The sequence below is a fragment of the Diuraphis noxia genome, unplaced genomic scaffold (assembly GCF_037042655.1).
Source record: "Diuraphis noxia isolate RWA-SAM2 unplaced genomic scaffold, SU_Dnox_SAM2 contig0003, whole genome shotgun sequence".
NCBI classification, from domain to species: Eukaryota; Metazoa; Arthropoda; class Insecta; order Hemiptera; family Aphididae; genus Diuraphis; species Diuraphis noxia.
Window position 1 is genome coordinate 64787726 of NW_028301713.1, and position 22563 is coordinate 64810288.

The 22563-nt window shown below is 24.7% G+C and overlaps 1 protein-coding gene across 1 annotated transcript in view; it reads left to right on the forward strand.

Annotated features, from left to right (window-relative positions):
- Positions 1-22563, forward strand: part of LOC107163072 (orexin receptor type 2-like) — a 161829-nt gene that overhangs the window by 13262 nt on the left and 126004 nt on the right. The gene's annotated exons all lie outside the window — the stretch shown is intronic.

Sequence of the window (22563 nt, forward strand, 5' to 3'; positions counted from 1 at the left end):
TAGATAAAAATAAAAATAATTAAAAAAATGCATTTTGTTCAAAAATGATGATTACCTACCTAATATTTAATGAAACAAGTAGTATGCTCAAAAGTTTGTACCTTCCCATTAATTTTCTTGTAACCATTGAAATATCATATTGTTTTATATTTAAATATTGTTTTTTTTTTTTATTAAAACGTGCAAAATAATATCTGAAAATTTAATAAATATCATATATTATGTTACTATGTTAGATATAGTTTATATTATACTATTGTCATAAATATAGATTTAATAATATCATTTTTTAACGTGTCTTCTCACAATTTCTTAAAATTGACATATGATTAATGACTCAAACGATTTAGACTCGTTAAGTTAGGTTAATTTTAACCTGAATAAAATTAAGTCACAACAATATAACTAAATAAAATACATAACAATTTATATGATATGAATCCATACCCTACAGCAAATAGCAAGTTATTATCAAAGTATCTCAATTTCTTCGTGTATGAATTAATTACAAAAGATAGGCAAGAGAAAATTTTCTCAAGAGACAACATTTTTTAAAAAGATCGTAACTTTAGGGCTTATAGTAAATAAAAATATTTTTACACCATTAGATTTTAAAAATATTTTATAAATAGATATATTTACAGTGATCCGAGTTGACTGATTTGTATACTAAGGCCAGATAAATGAGTCAAGAGCATAGCCACACAATTTAAAATGTTTAATACATTCTCAAAAGTTTGTAATTTTTATGTTATTTCAGTTTAAATAAGAGTTCAGTTATGATTTGGTAAAACAGCTTCATTAACAGTTAGTATTCTTATAACAAGTATAATATTATGTATTCTAAGTATAGAGTATATTTACCTAAGATCTATACTATTAATTTAAAAGTTTATATTATATAACCATTTTTTTTTTAAATTTACTAAAGTAGAAAATGACTAAAGGTTATTTTATCTTTATTTTATATTCATATTTTAATTTCGATTGTTGTTTTATTTTATTTAAGAAGACTATGACTACAAAATATTTTTTTTTTAATTATGATTTAAACTAAATACTCAAAGAAGTTTTATTAGGTTTAATAAGAACGCATATTTATTATTCAAAATTATTTTTCTTGTTCAAATGTATTGTTGTATTAATATTTACAAAATGTTTAAAAATGATAATTTTAGTTTTGGAATTAATATTGAATTAGCATTTCGGTTTTTCTATACGTATATGAATGACAAAGTATTACATTTGTGACAGTCTTCCTTTGTGATATGAACAAAAGTTATACACACATTGCGAAAAATAAATTGAGAGAATACACAAAATTACAATATGTTTTAAAACTTATTCTAAACAATGCTATGCTCGTGTTGATATTTTATTCAGCACCTCTAGGTACAAAAATCACAAAAACTGTTTACAATTTCAGCTGGAGGCGCGATAATATTAGGACAGTGCTATTACGCATGCTACCACTAAGACAGCCACCGCTGAACTGATGATAATATTACCTACCATATATAATATCATTAAAGTACAAATTCCACACAAAATTCACGACTGTTGTAATCACGACGAATACTTGAAGCTTTATTATAAGTAGAAATTGTTAATTTATTATCTGCTTATAGAAATTAATCTTGCATAAATTCTGTAATCACATTTTAGGTTCTGAGCAGAGCGATGAATGTATTGATCTTACAATGTGTTTTTTTGTGTGTGTCTGTGTACATGATAAGTTTTCGAAATAGTCCTTCGATTTTTAACTTCAGTAGCTTTTCAGGTTGGAAAGTGAGTCTAGTTGGTGGGGGGATCATTTTTGAAATTCCCAGTAGTTTTCAAAATTTCTGGGAAAAACAAAAAAAAATAATTAAGTAAAACGCGAATTTTTACACAAAATCAAATTTTGAGAAAATCGATTTTATATATTGATTTAATTCTAAATTCGTTGGATCAAAAAACTTTAAAATTCAATTAAAGGTTTCCCATAAATGTGTATAATAGTAGTTGACAAATATTAAAAATACATTGGTACGTTTTTTTTTTATAAGCATTTTAAGTTCAAATTTTGACAAAATGTATTTAATTGAAAATTTACAAGTTCTTTAGTTGTTAAAAATTTATAAAACGTTTAAATTATTGTATATAGCTAAAGATTGAAAATTTAAAACAAGGTTTTACGTAAGTAGTTGATTCTGCTGCAAAAAAATCTGAAAACTATACAAACACATTTTTTTTTTCTTTATAGTTGTTTTAAGTTCAAATTTGGATGAAATTATATATTGAATAACCAAGAATAATAATTTTAGTTATATTGTTGTAATTTAAAAATATTATTCATGGGTACTTAAATTTTTTAGAGGATACTTTATATTTTAATATTACCTAATAGTCAATGTCGTTAATGACTTATATTAAGACTTTATAATAGTGTATTTACAATACTTTGAATAACTGAGTGAGTCGTATATACGAGTACATAGGCGATGAATCTGATTTGATTAATTTGAAATTTATTTTATAGGTACCTACTTTTTTTTTTTATGATAACAATATATTTAATATAGTTAGACTGACATGCCGTCTCCACTCAAAAACGTTTTTCGTATATTATGATATTATATCATTGAATTCAAATTTATTATACCATTCATTACAGTAACCAACCCACTTGCAACCTACTGTACAGCAGAGCAAATATACTTCCCTACTTTTTTTTTTTTTATTAACACGAAATATACCCTCGCCGACATTGGCCATTGGGGTACAACCTACTTTTTATATTTATAGTTTATACAACAACTGAAATGATTGTATAATACATTTCTTTGTATACTTTTTAAGTTAGTATTCAAATACCACAATGATTAACGTATAACAATATGGTAGTATCGTAGATAGTGGTATTTTCAGAATTTATATCAAATATGGCTTTAACAATATTATGCTTAAAAAAATGTTTGAGTATTATTGTAATAATACTAATAATTGCAACGTAATTTAAGACATAATAATATTATGTTCTTTATAAAAATAAATAATCATCGAAGATTCTGAACGATTATTGAATATTGTATATTATACAATTTAAATACCTATAATATATTAGCTTAGTAATAAGTGAGTGAGTGACCTATTAAAAAATACAAATCTGTAAATGTAAAATCTTAATACCTTGATAGGTTGGTACGGATTTAATGTGTTAAAATAATTAAAACAGATAATATTAACATAATGTATTTATGTGATAGATTAGGTTAGGTTAGGTGTATGACTAATTTAAAAGTTGCAATACTTATTCAAATTAGATTCATAAAAATTGTTTTTTAATATTTTAAAAATAGTTTAATGTTTAACTATAATAATATGCATGATTGATAAATATTGATTAACCTTGTATTAAAATCAAGTTTTCAGTTTTAAAAATACAATTTTGATAGTTTTATATTTTCTTGTGATTGTTTGTGAAAATATTCAATTTCATTGCAATCCTTACAAAAAACTTCTGAATAATAATACTCATGATCTTTAGAATTGTGTTTGGTTAACCTTGAGTTAAATTTTAAAATCCAAGAATAAAAATTGCTTATTAATAAAATTAAAAAAAAAATGGGTGATATTTGTAAAATGTTCATTATAGTACCCTACGTCCCTACAATACTAAAAACATTGCATGCATAATATAAATAAATTCAAATCGGGTTATTACTGAATAATATGCCTGGAGATTGTCAAAGGTTAACCTTAAAAAAGTATAGCTTCTATCGTTTATTCACAATGTGTTGGTACCCAGTTAATTTGACTCGACAATGAGTTTTGGGATGAAAAATCATTACAGACAAACTACCTGTTATTTATTCTCATAATATGTTGTTTTTTTTTTTTAATTACGACTTTTTGCATTCTTACGTTCTTTTCATAATAATAATAATAATAATAATTTTTTTTTGTGTTATTTTTCATAAACATTACTTCACACTTGTTTAGCGAACCGTGCATCAGCTATATTGTATTTGTATTTCTAATATTATATTTATATGTTAAACAAAAATAAATGATTAAATATTTACTTAACACATTGAACAATGTAGTTTTAATAATTACTTGAAAACATTGATAACTTAATATTCTACAAGTAAAATTAAAACAATACCTGCAGATAAAATAAAGTAAAAAATTTGAATTAGGTTGGTAAAATGGTAACTTAAAAGGTATAAAGAAATGTTTCCCCTGCAGCATCAGATGGTGGAACAGCACATTGTTTAAATGCCGATTGTATGTTCTGGTATGATTTTGACACTACGTATCTATGGTCCAGACGCATAAACGTATATTTAAAGAATTTGAGATGAACACTCAAGACGGATGGACAAGGTTTAAGGAATTAGAGTATAAATTAGAAATTGCGGATTATCCTAACTAATAATTGATGGTTAAAAGCTTTGTTAATATTGTTATTTCTATTCTATTTTTTATATATTGTTTCACATTTTTACTAATATTTCTTAATAATGATGGGATTAAAAATTAGTTATACGAGTTCATACCATTGAATTATTAAACAATATTATATTTAAAAGGAATACATTTTATATCCAATATTTTTTTAAAATAAACGAGTACATTTTAATCAAATATTAACCGTTATACACGGTTAATGAATGAATAATATAGGTACCTATTAATAATAGTTATGTTAAGTGATGACATCAAAAATAATATTTTTATGAAAAAACAAACCCAAACATAGTAATGTGTTTTATATTTTTAAATTAAAATTTTAAAACTGTTTTTTTTTGGGATTATTATAAATCTTATTATGATGGTTTAAACCATGTTTTGTTTAATTGAATATTATGCAAATAACTATTAAATTAATAGAAGATGAGAAATATGAAATTAGCAATCTAGAAGTAAATTTGTATAAAAGGATAGACACTAGGCAGATGGTGTAATTATCAATGATAACTATTATCATTGCAGAGTGTATGGATAGGAAATTCAAGTTTTTACAAACATGTTAATTTCTGTAAAATGTGATCAAGTATGCTCTAAAAACCTTTTATATATTGATCATTTATTATTTTTTATATTTTATTAAATTTTTCGAACTCAATCATCAGACAAACATAAACTTTAAAGCAATATTTTCGTCGGTTGTTATGACTTGACAAGTGTGTGCTCAAGTGAACTTACTGAACACGAAAAACGGTTGTTGACTACACGAAGTTGTTATAGAATAACGGAATGTGGTCAATATAATATTGATCTTTATTTGTTATCGTTGGAAAATATCATCAATTAAATTTTTTACATTAACGCGTTCGGTTTGATGCTATTGGTGCGTATACAATTGAACAATGTAAATCGAAAAACGTGCGTATAATATAGGTACGTGGCATACAATACATCACGCACAATACAACGAACTTCATACTTCATACTTTCATACTTCTAATGAAAAATATAAGATGTAAAACTTTTTTTAAAAAAGAAAAATTTGTTGTTGAATAAATTATATTTTAAATTATATTTTCAGTTTTCTAAATCTTAAAAGTTATGTATAACAATTGATAAAAAATGATTTGAAAAGTTGGATAATGCTTAAATATACGCTAATCGATCAACTAAACCTTTAAAATGAGCAAAATAAAATTTTGGATTTAGATTCCTTGTGTCCCAAATAGGATTCATATTTTACTGATATTTACTAACCAAACTTGTTTATAAAATACAATACCTATACAATATTTAAATACAAATTATCGTTTCATAAAAAATATTTAACCGATATGAGTAATATTTCCATGCTCATAGAATATAAGTCAAACAATATATAGAATCTAGGCCATTTCTGGAAACAATTAAATGTAGTGGCTCTTAAGCCTGTATAATGGAGAAAATTTCCCTTTACTAGTAGCCCAATTTAATCTAAAAGGTTTATTTTTAAACTTTAATTCCTTAAAATGTGAACACACAGCGTTTAGTTTGTTTGTACAAAACAATCCTTACAATTTACAAACCTTTCTTATCATTGAACAATCTTTTTGAGAATCCTTGTAAACTATTATTAGGAGAAAATGGCTTACAATTTTTTTTGTAAATTATGGATACATAACTAAATGTACTAAAGGTATTATTATGATAATAAAGCTCTACAGGGAGCTGTTAAACATCAAATATATTTTATTTTATTTCACTGTAGATAATATCCTATATTTCATTTGTTTTATTTTATTTGCATATACAGTAGTAAATATTTCTCTAAATGCCACTGTAATTATTCATTGCTTAACATACTTTTATTTACCACGCTGATTTTAGGAAATATATTTTTATCATTTACTTTACGGTTGAAGAAGTTATTAGAACAGTGTGGTTGCCAAAAAATAAATAAAACTAGCAAAAAAATGTAATTAATTGTAGAATATTTCAGTTCAATTTTCTATCGATTATAATAAAGGGATAGAAAATATATTGTTATTATTAATTAATAACACCATAACAATTCAATTTTAACTTAAATTCTTTACTATTAAACGATAACTAATGAGTTATAAATCATATTGTTTATTGTTTTACCATATTTACTTTTTAAGTTGTTCTCTTGACTTTAATCCAAAAATAAATTTATTACCCACTAACATCATAAATAAATATAATTTAACTAAACGACAAGCATTAAGTATCCAGATTTATTGTATAACACTCAAAAAACATTTTATCATTTCAATATATACTTAATAATATTATAAAGCTGAAGATTTAAAAAAGTTTGAACGCGCTAAACTCAGGAACTACCAATTATTTGAATTTAAAAGTTATTTTTTTGTTGGACTGTCCATTTATTGAGAAAGGCTATAGGCTAAATGTGTAACATTTTTAGGAAGTCCTCAGATTAAGTTGGAACTTAAGAATTTATAAGAAATTTATGTTTTTACTAAATAAAAAGCTGTAAAGAATATCATAGTTTTAAAATAACTAGGAGACGAAATAATATTAATACAACGTATTTGTATTAATTTGTATTATTGTTTTTATTAAAGTTGTGTTATTATTATATATATATATTAAAACTGCAAAAACATTGTACAACAAAATGGTGATACTAGATCTAAAACTGTACCATCTATGCAGTTTTATACCTTTAGACGCATTGTGAAAACAGACGACTTTAACAGCTTACATTATTTCAAAGGATTATTCAACCAATATCATGTTGGTATTGCGGAATAAATGATATCAGAATGGCTTAATTTTGTAAAAAAAAAAAAAAAAAAAAAAAATGAGGGCAGAAGAATGCATTCATTTAAATGATGCCGTGAGCCTGTGACTAATGATGACAATATAGACGCTTCTAATATTTACCAGCATATTATATTGCCATTATCACTTACAGGATACATGAACGAAAAAAGTCAAGATGTCATAACATGTGTTAGAAAGTTCGAAAAACCGAACCTCTTCATTACATTCACATGTAACCCCAAATGGTTAGAAATAAAAAATGAACTATTACGTGATCAAAAATCTTACGATAGATCATTAAGTATGATCATACATTTTAGTATGGATGAATAAGATATAAGCAATTTGTTATTAAGTACACCAATTTTAAAAATTGTTTCACCTTTACAAAACTAAAAATTTCAGAAAATATTATGATTGAATATAATTTTAGTCCAAACGATTAAGATAGGGTAAATTCACTGGAATTTGTCACGGGAAGTTTTGAACATGGCTAACTGGGTATTAAAAGACGAATTAATAATCATGTAGAGTTGGTATTTTTAACGGGCAACGAAATGCACAGGGTTCAGCTAGTTATATGTGTTAACTTTATGGTTTATATATCTAGAAGTTATTTAGTGATGATTATGAAATTTCCTGAAATAATTTTAGTTATCATCAATATTCTATACTTTTAATTGGTTTATTCGTTTATTCAAGGGTATTGAGTACCTATTGTTATATTGTTATGTCTAGATGTGTAATTGAAATCTGTATGTAAAAAATGAAATTTGGTATGAAGTTTTTATGTATACTTAGTCTAATATATAGTATATTTCAAAATAAATCATTATTATGTTATAACTTATAACTTATAAGTAAAGTATTAATCTATAAAGGAAACACAACATTTAAACATTAAGTAGTAAGTATCTAGCTACCATTTTAAATTTATGGATACATAGTTGGTTATTTTTGTAGAAACTTTTAATACACATAAATTTATCATAATTACAAATAGCTATATACATAAGTGTCTTAGGCATTATTAAAATAATGGTACCTACCTTATCAATTCTTAAAATAGCGTAAAAATTATTGTAAGACTACAAAAAGTAAACATTTGTATATATTTTTATGTTGGTATTTGTTTATGAATAATAAAATGAAATAAACCCGTTTGGTGAAATAAGTTAAAATATTACACTACCCGAAATGTATTAAGAATGAATTTTATTCTGTAAACGAAATGAAATATTGAATAATAATACAATATTATTAATGCTATAATTACTTAATAAAAACAACTTGCAGTTTTTATACTTACAGTTTATACAACTTAATTATATATTACTCGAGGAATATATTCATTCATAAAATCAACATGGTATACATTTTAGAGTTTTCAACTGAATCACTTATTTATAATGAGATGGTAGCGAAAGCATGATTTATATAATATGTATTATTTAATAAATTTATGTAAATGCAAAATTTTGGATTAGACGTTTTATATTCATGTCGTCAGTAGCTGGTTGTACATACTGAACATAATTTATTTAATTAATTTTAATATTATACTATAGCATTTACTTATTGTACAATATGTTTATTATAGTATGTTATAGTTACACGTAAATTGGGCAACCATTAATTCTATTTTCTGACACAATGAATAGTGTTATTAAAAATTGAACCATGAACACGGAATATTATCGAAAACGTGTATCAAATTTATATTAGTCTATAATATTGAAAACCATTTACCGATATCGAATCGCATTAATGCAGTGTCAAAAAGGGTGTAATGCTTTGCATTTGTAAATATAATATAATAAATTCAGTTCGTTACAGTTCTGAATAAAACTTTGGCAGTGTGCCGGTGTTGTACATTAAGTGTAGTATTGGACAACGAACAGACTAAAATTTCCGGTGTGCAATTTTATTTTTGCATGGTCATCTACATGATTATATATAGTATATAGACCATAAATTAGATAGTAAGTAATGCATTAGGGAATCCACTGTGGAAACATTTTGATTTTCACAACTTTACAACATAATAAATACAAATTTGTTCCAATATATTATTTATATGACAATTACGATAAATTGTATCGAAAATAAATACAGAATAAAATAAGAAAATCTATTTTGATTCTATTATGATTTTTAAATATTTCCAAACATCAAAAGCTAATGCCCTAATGGCCTATGTTGCTGAATCTATATTGTACAATAAAAAAAAAAAATATTTCCAACGCAAACAAAAATAAATTTATTTTAAAAATTGCATAAAAAATGTGGTATACAAAATTTGTAAAAAGAGTTTTTAGCGATTTTTTTAAATTTGTTTATAATTATTTTCAATTAAGTTTTATAGTATAGAATCTATAATACCTATTTATTAAAGTATTATTATCTTTATAATTTCATATAGGTATACTATATTATACATTATAAATTATATAATGTACTAAATGTACCTAATAAATATTAATATATTAAAATATTCGATCATATATGTAAACTATAAAGTCCAAATATTCAGTTTTTTTAAAAACAATTTTTTTTTAAATTTTTTATTTGTTATATAATAATTATACTTGTAAAATACATTTTTATCTATTTTATCTACAAATAATATTAAAATATTAAAATTTAATACAATTGATTCGAATTTTGATGTAAGCAAAATTTTTTGTAGTTTAAGACTTTTTTCCTATTTTATAATATTTTTATTTTCAAGACATGATAGAAATATTTAGTAAGCAGAGTGTTATATTTTAAAACACAAAGATTTAGATAATTTACGATGGTTAACATCGGAAGTATAAATTATTACAAGTTTAAAACCTATTCTATATTAGTTTTATAAACTTCTAAATACCTATTGTAGAAATTAAACTAAACAAACTTAAAATTAATAAAAATTATACAAATTTGGTAATACTTTTAGAAAACCGTGTATAAATTAATATATAATAGAGCAAAGATAAAGCTACCAGTTGCGCATTGAAATATTGTATCGCAAGTGAACATTTAATATAACATAAATTTCGATTAATCAATATAATATAAATTTATTTTTTTGGAAGAAAACAATTTAATCTAATTTATTATCTTATAAATTGCTTTCACGCTTCAAATAACGATGTCCAGCATACATTTTTTATTCAAGTACTAGACGCCCATTATATATAACAATATTACTAGGATAATATAATGTTTATTTTCCCAAATATAATATTAATGGTCGATTAATCGAATAATAGATATTCACTTTTTTCTTATATCCACGGCTGTTTTAGTAAATGTATTAATTAATTAATTAACGGTATTAATTTCTAATTGGTACTTGTAGATATTTATTTAACCATAATCTAAATATATGTATACAAATGTTCTATGCAAGCTTCGTCAAGTTAATATTTTTATGTCATTTACTTATCTAACCTATAAGTTAGAGAAAAATATTTTTCCAAATATGAGCAATCATTGTTTTTCACATTTTTTTATGTTTATTATTTATAATTACGTTTGGGCTTATTTATTTATTAAAATATTGTAGAAAAAGTTGATATACAGTTAATTTATTTATCTCGCAGGTATATTGGAAATTGCTTATAGTCAGTTATAACCCAAGACTACAATATACTATAAAATTTGAATTTAAAATTTCTGAACTATTTATCTCTACCTATGGATGTAGCAATATCAATACAAGAATATAAATTTTTTTTTTTTAGACTGAATTAATTATTATTTTAAACTCGTTATTATGATATAACAAAAGTTTTTAAAGATTATATATTAATCTTCGTGTGCGCCCATCCATGTTTATTCTTGAATTTTCACTTTTTTATTTTTATCTAATGTCTTAGGACACAGTTTTAGAATTTTCAAAATTAATTCATTGAGGAAATAGCATCATGGCACCCAGTCATAGATTATAATTATTTAATATTTTTAGATTCTGTGGTTTTATTTTTATAATTAGGGGAACTCAAGGAAATATAGGCCATTGGGTGTGAGATGGTACGGTAGGGGTTATTTTCTTTGTGTATTTTTTGTTGGTTTTTAAGTTGGTAGGTTGTAACACGTATTTGTGTATGTTTGGCAAGAGGTTATGTTGCTAAAAATCTCAGGTGGTCACCCATCTGGGAGCTAGCTACTGCAGATTGTACCACCAAACCAAATTTTGTAGTTTTAATTTATTTGTGTTTGAATTTTAAAATGGCCATCTAATTCATGAGATAGTTACATGGTAATGTTTTATTAAAAAATGTTCTGTGCATATTCAGGCATTTTTAAAAATGTTATTCAGCAATTAATTGATTTTTAGTGTAAAACTATTTTATTATTTCTATTATACTTTCATTCCTATTGAAATGGCAATATAAAAATAATTTTTATTTAAATTTAATAATTGAAATATACTTAAAGAACTTATAAAATATTGTATTATCTGATAATTTTCAAGTGAAAATCGTTCAGATAAAATGATTGTTAATTTAGTTAGACATTTTAAAAAATAATTATGGTCCATTTTTTCTAATTATTTTATTTAATATTTGATTATTTCTATTAATTACCAAAAATACACTAACTAACTAATATAGATAAAGGAGTTAGGGCGGGAAAACACTTGTAGACCTCAATGGCTGTCTTTGAATTCGTTAATAATGATAAAGCATTAAATTTAAATAATTTAAAAACAATTTCATATCGATGGATATTTGTTTGTATTCAATTATAATAATTGATTTGCTTTGTGATTCAAACCGAAGTGAGGAATTTGTTTCACATTTATGTTAAATTTTTATTTTTTGTGAACAATATTTTGTTAAAAGTTGAATGTAGAACTTACCTAAGGATAACTCTATAGTTGTCAAGTTACATAGTATTTTAAATATATCTATTTTGTTTTAATGGAGTTCCAATAATTAAGATTATTTTTAGAGTTAACGATTTATCATTGCTAGACCCTGAACCCGTTCTGAATTTTTTATGCTGTTTCACTTTAAAACAACTGAGTTAATTGAAAATAAACTAATCCCTATAGTATATATGTATGATGTATATAATATGTATTACAAGTTGCAATAAAAACTGATGAGACTTTGGATGCGTGGAAAAATGTTCACCAAAAAACACTGTTTTTTAACTGTTAAACCCGTAACTAGCGTGTAACGAGACAGTTATAATCTTATTTAAACTTAAATTATCTTTTGTATGCATATTAAATATTATCTAGACTATTGTGGGTACAGTTCACTATACTATTAATAGAGAAAAATCATTATAATGTTCTAAATATTATTAATTAGAATTTTAATGGTTAAAACTTATGTTAACATTTAATATTCAACTCCAACACACATTCAAACAGACAAATATCCAATTATTAAAAACCATGTTTGTGTTCCTAACTTGATCACTTATTTCCCCACATTTGTTCGTAGTTCGTCAGTACTCGATAGTAATTACTTTTGTATATTTATTTAATTATAGGTAACTCATTGTGAAACGATATGTGTTATTCTTACAGTGGATAAACAAAAAAGTTTTGTTTGCTTCTGATTAATTAATAATCTTTAAGTTAAATATCTACTTCCAAAATTAACAAAAAATACCAACATGCAATATTATTTATCCACTATCAGTTTTTAGTGATTATTAATAAGAATTTTAAATGTTGTTTCATTTTGGAACAGTAAATGTCCATTAAAATTTATTTTTAATACAAAAGTACGTTAGTTAAATACGTATTATTCAATTATATAAAAGTATAAAAATATAATATAAATTACAAATATTCTAGTACTATGCGACACCTTGGAGTATTTACATTTTTAAAATCACTTTTATCATTATTTTATAATTTGATTCTGATAAAAAATTATAAAATGTTCATGATATAAAATTAAAAACGTTTTTAAATCAGCTTGTTAATAGAATATACTTTACGTAATTCTAACTTACATTGTTTCATTGGTTCATTTTTATTACCATATGAACTTAAATAGGTACTTGCAGATTTCCATTATATTAGTATAAAGTCGTTTTAGCTTATGTTATTGTCGAGTTTTATTTACAGATTTTATATAAACAAAACATAATTAATTTTATCTCAACTTAGTATTACATAATAATATATACATTTTTGCAATTCATTGTGAAAATTTTATTCGGTAAATAATACAAAACATGCTAGTACAACAATTTAATACAATAATCAAAATGATTGCCAATAAGGGAAAACAATTATTAATAAATAATAATATAATAAAACAGAAGCAATTACTCTGCGTATGGTAAATTTTAAGTTTACCTTTTCGTTGAAATATAACCACCCTCTCTCTCACAGTTAAGCCTTTCATCAATATGGGATGAATATGATTGAAATATTATTTTATAATATGTTGACATGTTGGTATATATTTAATAGTAAGTAGTAACAATACTTTTTTTTCCTGTTGCAATAACCAGGAACTGGTGGGAATATTGTGCATCACAATACTGCCACCGGTTCCTAATAGCACCTATGCTATATGTTGATGGATGTCTTCACAGCGAAGACTTCACTAAATGTCCCCCGATTCAATGTTTGACATACGACGTGTTGTAAAAACCATCGTTTTAAAACTCTAATTGCTTGATACATGGTCAGGTCGTAAGTTTAGCTCCTCTTTTGGAGGCCTTAAATATTGTACGGGTCGCATAGTTGGTTTTTGATCAAAATATGGTTATACGGGGATCTGACCATTTCGTGTATAAACTATTGCTACCAAGGAGCCCTTGACGTGTTCGTTGGAATTCGTTTTAAAAATGCCTTCTATTGCTATATGTGTACAGTAGAAATCGGTTATAACGAGTTTCAAGAGCCAGCTAGTTTTTTTCGTTATAACCGGTAGCTCATTACGGCGTAACTCATCATCCCAATAATTAAGAGTTTTTTCTAAAATTGCTGAGGTCATCCAAGCTTAGGTGTTATTTTAATAAAATACTGGAAGTGATGAAACTGCTTTAAAACACCGAGGACTTTTCGAATTTCCAATAATAAGAAGTTTTCTTTTATCAGTTCCGGTCATGTTGGCTGCCACTAAAACTGTTATTCTGTTTTTGGAAGTAACGTGGTTTAAAACATTTTCAACGTATCCCGATTCTTCTATATGGTTAAAATTGTTGACGAAGAGGTGCCAAATTCTTTTGTGATCACGCCGTTTTTTTCGTCATTTTCTAAACGCCCGATTATTCCGATTTTTTCGTTCAACGTAAACTGACGACGCGACATGGTGGGAACGTTTCACATAATTTACGTTATTTGTAATTTTTATTAACTTGAAAACACCAAAATTTGTTGGAATAATGTTTATTATTATAAATAATTCATATCAACACAGCTAAAGATAATTATTTATGTCAATGATTAATCGACCTAAATAATAGCCAAAATCTCTTATCTTGCAGTTACATGTAACCTGTTCGTAGTAACCCCAAGGTCGTTAGACAAGTTAGTTTTATTTTACTCGTTATAGTCGATAACTCGTTATAACTATATACGTAGATGTATATTTAACATACAATCATATAGGCTCGTGCCGGGACCTAACGTTTTGCTTGTTGTAAGCAGTATCTTGTTCTAATAGCGATGCTCGTTATAGTGATTTCTGTTGCACCTATTTATTTTTTGCTGTAGAAATTATTCAAGTTTGTTTAATTAAAAACCACGTTTAAATCGTGCACTTGAAGTTTAAACCTTAAATAACTTAAACACATTATACAATTGAGTATTAGTATGCCATGCGATTTTAACTTCAATCATTCAACCTAACCCTGTAACACCCACGTCTGATTTTGTTATTAAATCATAAGAAATTATGTTAATGACCATTTCTTTATATTAAAAAAAATAAATAGTTTTCCTTTTTAAGCTGAAAAATTGTTTTATAAGTGAAATTATTATATTTTTTGTTATTATGATAATTGAAGACTTTAAAAAAAAACTTCACACTAAATACACCGTACTTGATCCTAAGGCATCCATATTTGTTTATTCTTTTAACGTTATTAAAATTAATATCATCGTTTTAATTAAATTAGTATAATAATGATTTGGACTTTCACTACTATATCATCGTCAGAACTATTTAACTCCTATTCAATCGTGTATTACTTGATAATAGTGTAAGTCCTTATAATCAATGTTAAACTACAGTGCTATTATCAGTTATGTATAGGGAAATACTGGAACATTATATTAAATATTCTATTTAAATTTGTCTTAGTATTTTGAATAAGTTGAAGTACCTATAAATTCAAAATATTATTGACAGAGTAGTTATTTGTATACACGTTTTTAGTGGCGAAACAAATTATTGAGTACAATTGTTTTAGTATAACATTCTATTGGTGAAATGCGTTTGATGTTGAGTACAATTGTTTTAGTATAATATTTTATTGGTGAAACACGTTTGAATGCTTTTATCCAGATTTTAATCCAAAATCAGCAAGACGTTTGTAAACAATTTTCTTCTAAAATTGTAACAAGTTTAAACACTACAAGATAACAGACGTATAATACTTATTATTTAAAATATATGCATAGTACATAACATATATGAGCTAAATATATGTGTATCAGCTATTAGATAATTGTTAATGACAAATTGTTACTAAACATCTTGTTGTTTAAATTATAATTTATAACTACCTACGTAACTACGTTTCAAACAAAAAATATGTTAAATTACCATGCCTTAATAATTATACATATAAGATTCGCTTAATATTAAGAAGTTGGAAATGCAAATATATATATATATATGTGATGGTAAAATGAACATGGGATAGATGGGTACATAAAAAATCGTCGTAAAAATATTTTTGATAGTTAAATATAACAATAAATAACGTTACAGAATTATAGAAAAATACTTAAGTGAACCACGGAATACCCATAAAATTTAAAGACAAAATTTATTATTTATTTATACTTTATATTTTTCACTACATTTGTTCTGATAGTAATAGTTAATGTTTATGAAATCAATACGTTTAAAGTTGATACTGAAATAAATAAATAATTACAACATTATAAAATATTTACTCACTAGAGTAAAATTAATACAGATATAGTAAAACAATTCATACTGATATAATATGTTGTATTCAAATTGTTAATTATTGTTGTCTAATTTAAAAATAAAATAATGTGAATAACAAATAGATATGGAAAAAACGCAACAATTTACTAAGATATTTATATTATGTAAGTGTGTATTACGTTTGAAAAATCATCTTGTTCTTAAAATATAAAAATAAAATAATGACTGTTCTTTATTATTATATGCATATTTGCATGATAAAAATATCCTAGTGCAGTTTTTTTGTTACTTTAAAATATGTAACTTGTGAGTTATGATCTAAATCGACGCAAATAATGAACAATCACCGAAATACTACAAATAAACAATGCAATTCTCAAATAAAGTGCACTAATGTTCCTTATTTGTTAATTTTAAAATATTACAGAATAAAACCAAATGAATCATGGTACCTAGTAATAATATTGCCTTAATATTTGCAGAGATGCATATTGAGATGTAAACAAAACAATAGTTTTATTGGTATGTAGTCATAATAATATAATGATAAGTTATCATTCCTGCAGCGTTTAGGCTTCCATTTCTCTAAAAAAAATTTCATAACTAAAGCCTTAAATAAGTTATATACAATATATACATATATATTTCTCGATTGCAAATTTCACACAAATATTTACTATAAGTTAGTTTTTAAACTTGGCCAATGGCTATGGAGATATCGATATTGAGTATAGGTGGTACCTAATTTATAATTTTTTGAAATTTCGTTGTTTTCTAGTTTTTGTTAATGAAAACTGAATAGATGTAAAATATCAACCTACAAAAAAAAAAAAAAATTAAAATTAAAAATTAACAACAATTATTTTATTTATTTTTATAGGTGACCAAAGGCGAGTTACAAGTCACGTATTAAATGCAAGCTTGAGCGCCAGCTAATTATTCCCATGTAGATAGGATATACAAAGATTAAAACGTTTTACAAATAAATGTATTGGAAGAAGACAACTAATAAATAAGCCAACCTATTTTCCAGATATAACTTCTACCAAATGGGGAACATAAAATAAAGAAATGTTGTTCATCATTGCCAATCTTAACCAGATATATCTGAAGCTATAAATAGTTACAGTCTATAGGCGTTTCGAATTCCAATTAATACGTTAGAATCACTTAACAAAGAAAAAGAAAGTCGACTAATAAAATAGATTTATGTATAAATATATATTACCTACGCGGTGAAAACAGCTATGAAAATTAAGAACGGTGTTTAAAATGCATATTTACGTTATTTCGATTTTAGAACGTTTAAAAAAAGCACCCTCGTTTAATTAGACCGAAGACAATAAATCCCAGCAATACTTTGTATCATTAAAATGTTATTTTATCTCTGAACTATTTAAATTCAACTGATTTAAATTATTGTTGTTGTTGTTGTTGTTGTTTTTTTTTTTTTTTTGAAACAATTATTTATACTTCAATAGGAATAAAACTAATTTTTAATTATTTAATAATTTAAAATTTTTAATTGGTTGGAAATGTTTTTGTTTATATGTAGCAGTACCTATATCAAAAATATTGTTCAACACTTCTAGAAATTTATTGCGAATCACTATTGAATTTGATTAGTTTAGAATATATGTGTAGTATGTAGTAATATGTAGCAATCTCATATATAACATCTGGATGTAAGACAATCGAATTACCTGGAATATACATCAATATTATATCAATTACCCACGAGATAGACCAGCTTATTAATTAATGAGACATCTCAGGTACGTTAACACCAGCACCACAACCTAAGCTTTTTTATTTTAAATTGGTTCCATGATTTAGTAACCGATTAGTAACCATTCGTAACCACAAAGTTTGAATTCGTAACCTAAACCAAGCACCAGAAAACCCGTTTTTCTCAACCGGGTGCTGGTGTAACGTTACGCCAAGCATCCGCTACATCAAAATAATCTACTTAGAAAGTTCAAACCTAATCTAGGCTTTAGTAACCGATTAGTAACCATTCGTAACCATGAAGTTGGAATTCATAACCAAAACCAAGCGCCAGAAAAACCGTTTTTCTCAACCGGGTGCTGGTATTCATATCATCTAATATCTATGTGTTACACTGTAATGTAATAACTAATAAGTGTTTATAAGCCAATTATTGATTTGTATGATTAACCAAAAATTAATAACAACAAGTGTAAACAAACACAAAAAACTTCTTATATATCGTTTTTTGAATTGGCTATATCTCAAAATCTATTAAATTGAATTAAACATTCAAACACAGAAAATCTTTAAAGAAAAATAGTTTTATAATAATTTGTTGATACTAAATATAGGTGTTACTACTAAAAAAATCCAAAGTTGATCTATGTTTATTATGTAACAAAAGATATGATCATTTTAGAAATATAAATTATTTGTTGCTATCATTAAATATCAAAATATATATACAGTGCAAACTCTTTATTATAACGAAACTTGTTACAACGAAAAACTCTATATTACGTAAATAACATTAAGTTAACTTATTAAAATGGTTGGTTTGATTTAAAACCCATTAATTACTCTCCATTACGAAAACTCTCAATAACGAAAGAAATCAAATGGTCCCTTCAGATTCGTTATAGAGAGTTTTCACTGTAGGTATGTATATATAAAAGAAGATAAAAGATAGAACTTTTTGAAATAATAAGTGTCTTACGTTAAATGAATCACCCTGTATATAGATACTACAGACGCATGATATACCACATAATTATATGAATAGGTTCCTCGTACTAAAGCTTAAAATTGAATTGTGTATAGATAGTAAATAATATTACATGTTATACGAAAAGTTTAAATTCCTTACGTATATTAATTTTTGAATTACTTCAAAAAAACTAGAATCGCTATACTTTGTTTGAATATCAAATATTATCAACTTTTCAACTTTAAATTTCTATAAATAAAAAAAAACTGGATGCAAATGTATTTTTTAGATATTCATATTTTTTAAGAGAAAGACTTAAGCTGACTAACCTTACCCTGTATTAAATTACCAAACCTTAGTATTATTAAAATTGAAAATGATATACATTTTTTAACATGAAATAATTCTATTACAAAATGTTACTTTATAATGAAAATATAAGTAAATAATTCAAAATAAAGTAGAAATCCTTAAGGCTTATTAAAATGTAACAAATGCTTATTATATTTTAGATTCTGGACGAAGTGATGAATGTATTGATTTTACAATGATGTGTGTTTTTTTGTTTTGTGTGTCTGTGTGCAGCATAACTAGTTGAAATAATGATTCAATTTCAAACTTTGGGGATGGTTTCGATGTAAAAGTGAATATCCTTAGTGCATTATAAAGGTCAAAAGTTAACATTTTCCAACAGTTTTCAAAAAAATCGAGAAAAACAAAAAAAAAATGACAGAAAAACCGGAATTTTTACGCAAAACAAGATTATTTTATATGGTTGTTATTCAAAAATTAATCGCTGTAAATACTTGAAATTTTCATCAAATGTTTATGTTAGTGTTATCTATAAATAGTTTAATTTTCAAAATGCTTTGACTTTTTTGAGATATTTATAGACCACTGAAATTTTCAATTTTTATGAGAATTTTTTTTTTTGAAGTGTCGGTAAAAAAAATTTAGACGACCAATATAACTTGAAAATGTAATACAAGGTTCCTTATGAGTTGTTTGTAGCTAACAAAAATTAAAAATCGTAAGTCACAATTTTTTTATAAGCATTTATAGTTCAAATTTTTACGAAATCTGTCGAAAACACGAAAATTTGCAAGTAATTTTAAAGTTGAAAAATCATAAAATTGTTGTGTTTATAACGAAGGATTAAAAATACAACACTAAGTTTTCCATAAGTTTTCTTTCAAGTAGCTATAATGAAAACTCGAAGTATCATTATAGGTAAAATTTTAGGTGCGTTTGAATTTTAAATTTTTACGAAATAGCGTATACCTAACGATAGCGATTTATTCTGAAATGATTTTAAGTATTTGTGATTATTCAAAAAGTATAAGTCGTAGATACTTGAAAATTTTACCAGGTATTTAGATTGGCATTTCCTTTACACGATTTAATTTTCAAAATATTTTGACTTTTTCGAGATATTTATAGACAAACTGAAATTTAAAATTTTTCTGAAAATTTTCTTTTGAAGTGACGATAAAATTTTTTTGGCCTTATTAAAATACTTGAAAATTTAATACAAAGTTCCTCATAAGTTATTATTATAGTAATTAAAAAACTATAAAAAATATATAGTCACAAATTTTTTTTATAAGCATTTAAAATTCAAATTTTGACTAAATACGTAAAAATTACGGCAATGTTCAAATTATCTTAGATAGAAATTCATAAAAGTTTTTCTTTTTAAATCTAAGATTTGAAAATTTAATACAAGGCTCCTATCATATTTTTACAACAGAAGTTGAAAAATAAAATAAATATATTATATGAATAATTTTTTTTTTAAAGGCATTCAAAGTTTGAATTTTGACAAAATATATAAAAATCACGAAAATTCGCAAATTATTTTAAACTATAAATTCATAAAATATTTTCCTTTTATATCTAAGGTTTGAAAATTTAATACAAGGTTCCTAAAATATTTTTACAATAGCAGTTGAAAAATAAAATAAATGCGTATTCACATTTTTTTTTTACAAGCATTTAAATTTTTATTTTGACAACATACGTAAAAATCACGAAAATTCGCAAATTATTTTAAGCTAGAAATTCATAAAAAATTTTCTTTTTAAATCTAAGATTCGAAAATTTTTAATAATCTATAATATATCCTAGACAGATAAACCGTCTTCGTTCAGAATCGTTTTTCGTATACAATGATACCTATCATTGCATTTAAATTTAACCTACCTTAGTCAGAGATCCACCCCACCCCAAATGTACAGCAGAGCGATACCCACTTACCCGCTTTTTTAATATCTAAACTTATATAACAGTTTTTCAAGTAGTATAAATACATAAAATAGGCAATAGTACAATACTATATTAATTTTTCTATTTTTTTTTTTTAATTTTACTTATTACTTATTACTATTATATCGATGATTAATTGATTCTGAGTGAAACTTAAAATTTATTAATGACGAAATGTACTTATGTAAAGGGAATATGATTTATAATTTATCTTTCAAATTTGAAATTACTATTAATGTTAAAATATTGTTTTGTGTATTTGTTTCTGTAATACAAATCTAGTTTTATTTTTATTTTATTCTATTAAATATTTATTACATTTATAAATTATAACTCCTCGTTTGTATAAACAATATAGTTTAAACGCAGATTTTTTTTGTTTAAGATATACCTTATGTTGTAGAAATTGTATATACATATTAGTATGTTACATACATTATTTAGTAGACTTATATTTGAAAATTATTGTGATCACATTTTTTTATTCTACCGAATAATGTTACGATCACTATCATGGGAAATGTATGTCTTTCAGGGAAACTACCTGCCCTCGAAAAACTATTTAAGAGTTTAAACTATAAAAGCTGGATTTTGTACCAAAAAACTTACCATTTAAATGATCACCCACTGGCCTACATTAATTTTGTATGTGTACTATACAATCGTTGATATAAAATCACAAGCACGACCCATAAGCTAGCCATCAATGACTAAATGAAAAAATAAAATAATACATACTTAATACTTATAATGTATCAGCTGAATGATTTGACAGTTTATATTGTTTTTTAAATTGTAAAATACTTCGGGCACGCCTTGTAACTGGTATATTGGTTTAAGATTTACACGAGTATTCCATCAAATACGGTCAACAGATAAAATTTTGAAAATACATTGAAATTAATTAAATAAATGTATTTACATTCTATGCCTGTATTCTACATAAATAAATTATTGAAAGAACATACTTTAAATTGTAAAGGGAAGTAAAATAGCTTTACAATTAGTTCCTAATAATTTATGTACCTAATTTATACAAATCTTGGTGGGACATTCTATTGGTACGTGTGACCTTGTGATGCTGGAGATATTTTAGTATTGCTTAGAGATGTATATTATACTATCGGCAATAGGTATTTCAAATATTATACTATACCTAATAATTACGAATAAAAAAACACAACTAGAATAAAAATGTACTGCATAAAATTATTATATGATTGTTTGGGAAATCTTAAGTTGTACACGTCAAAAAATACGATG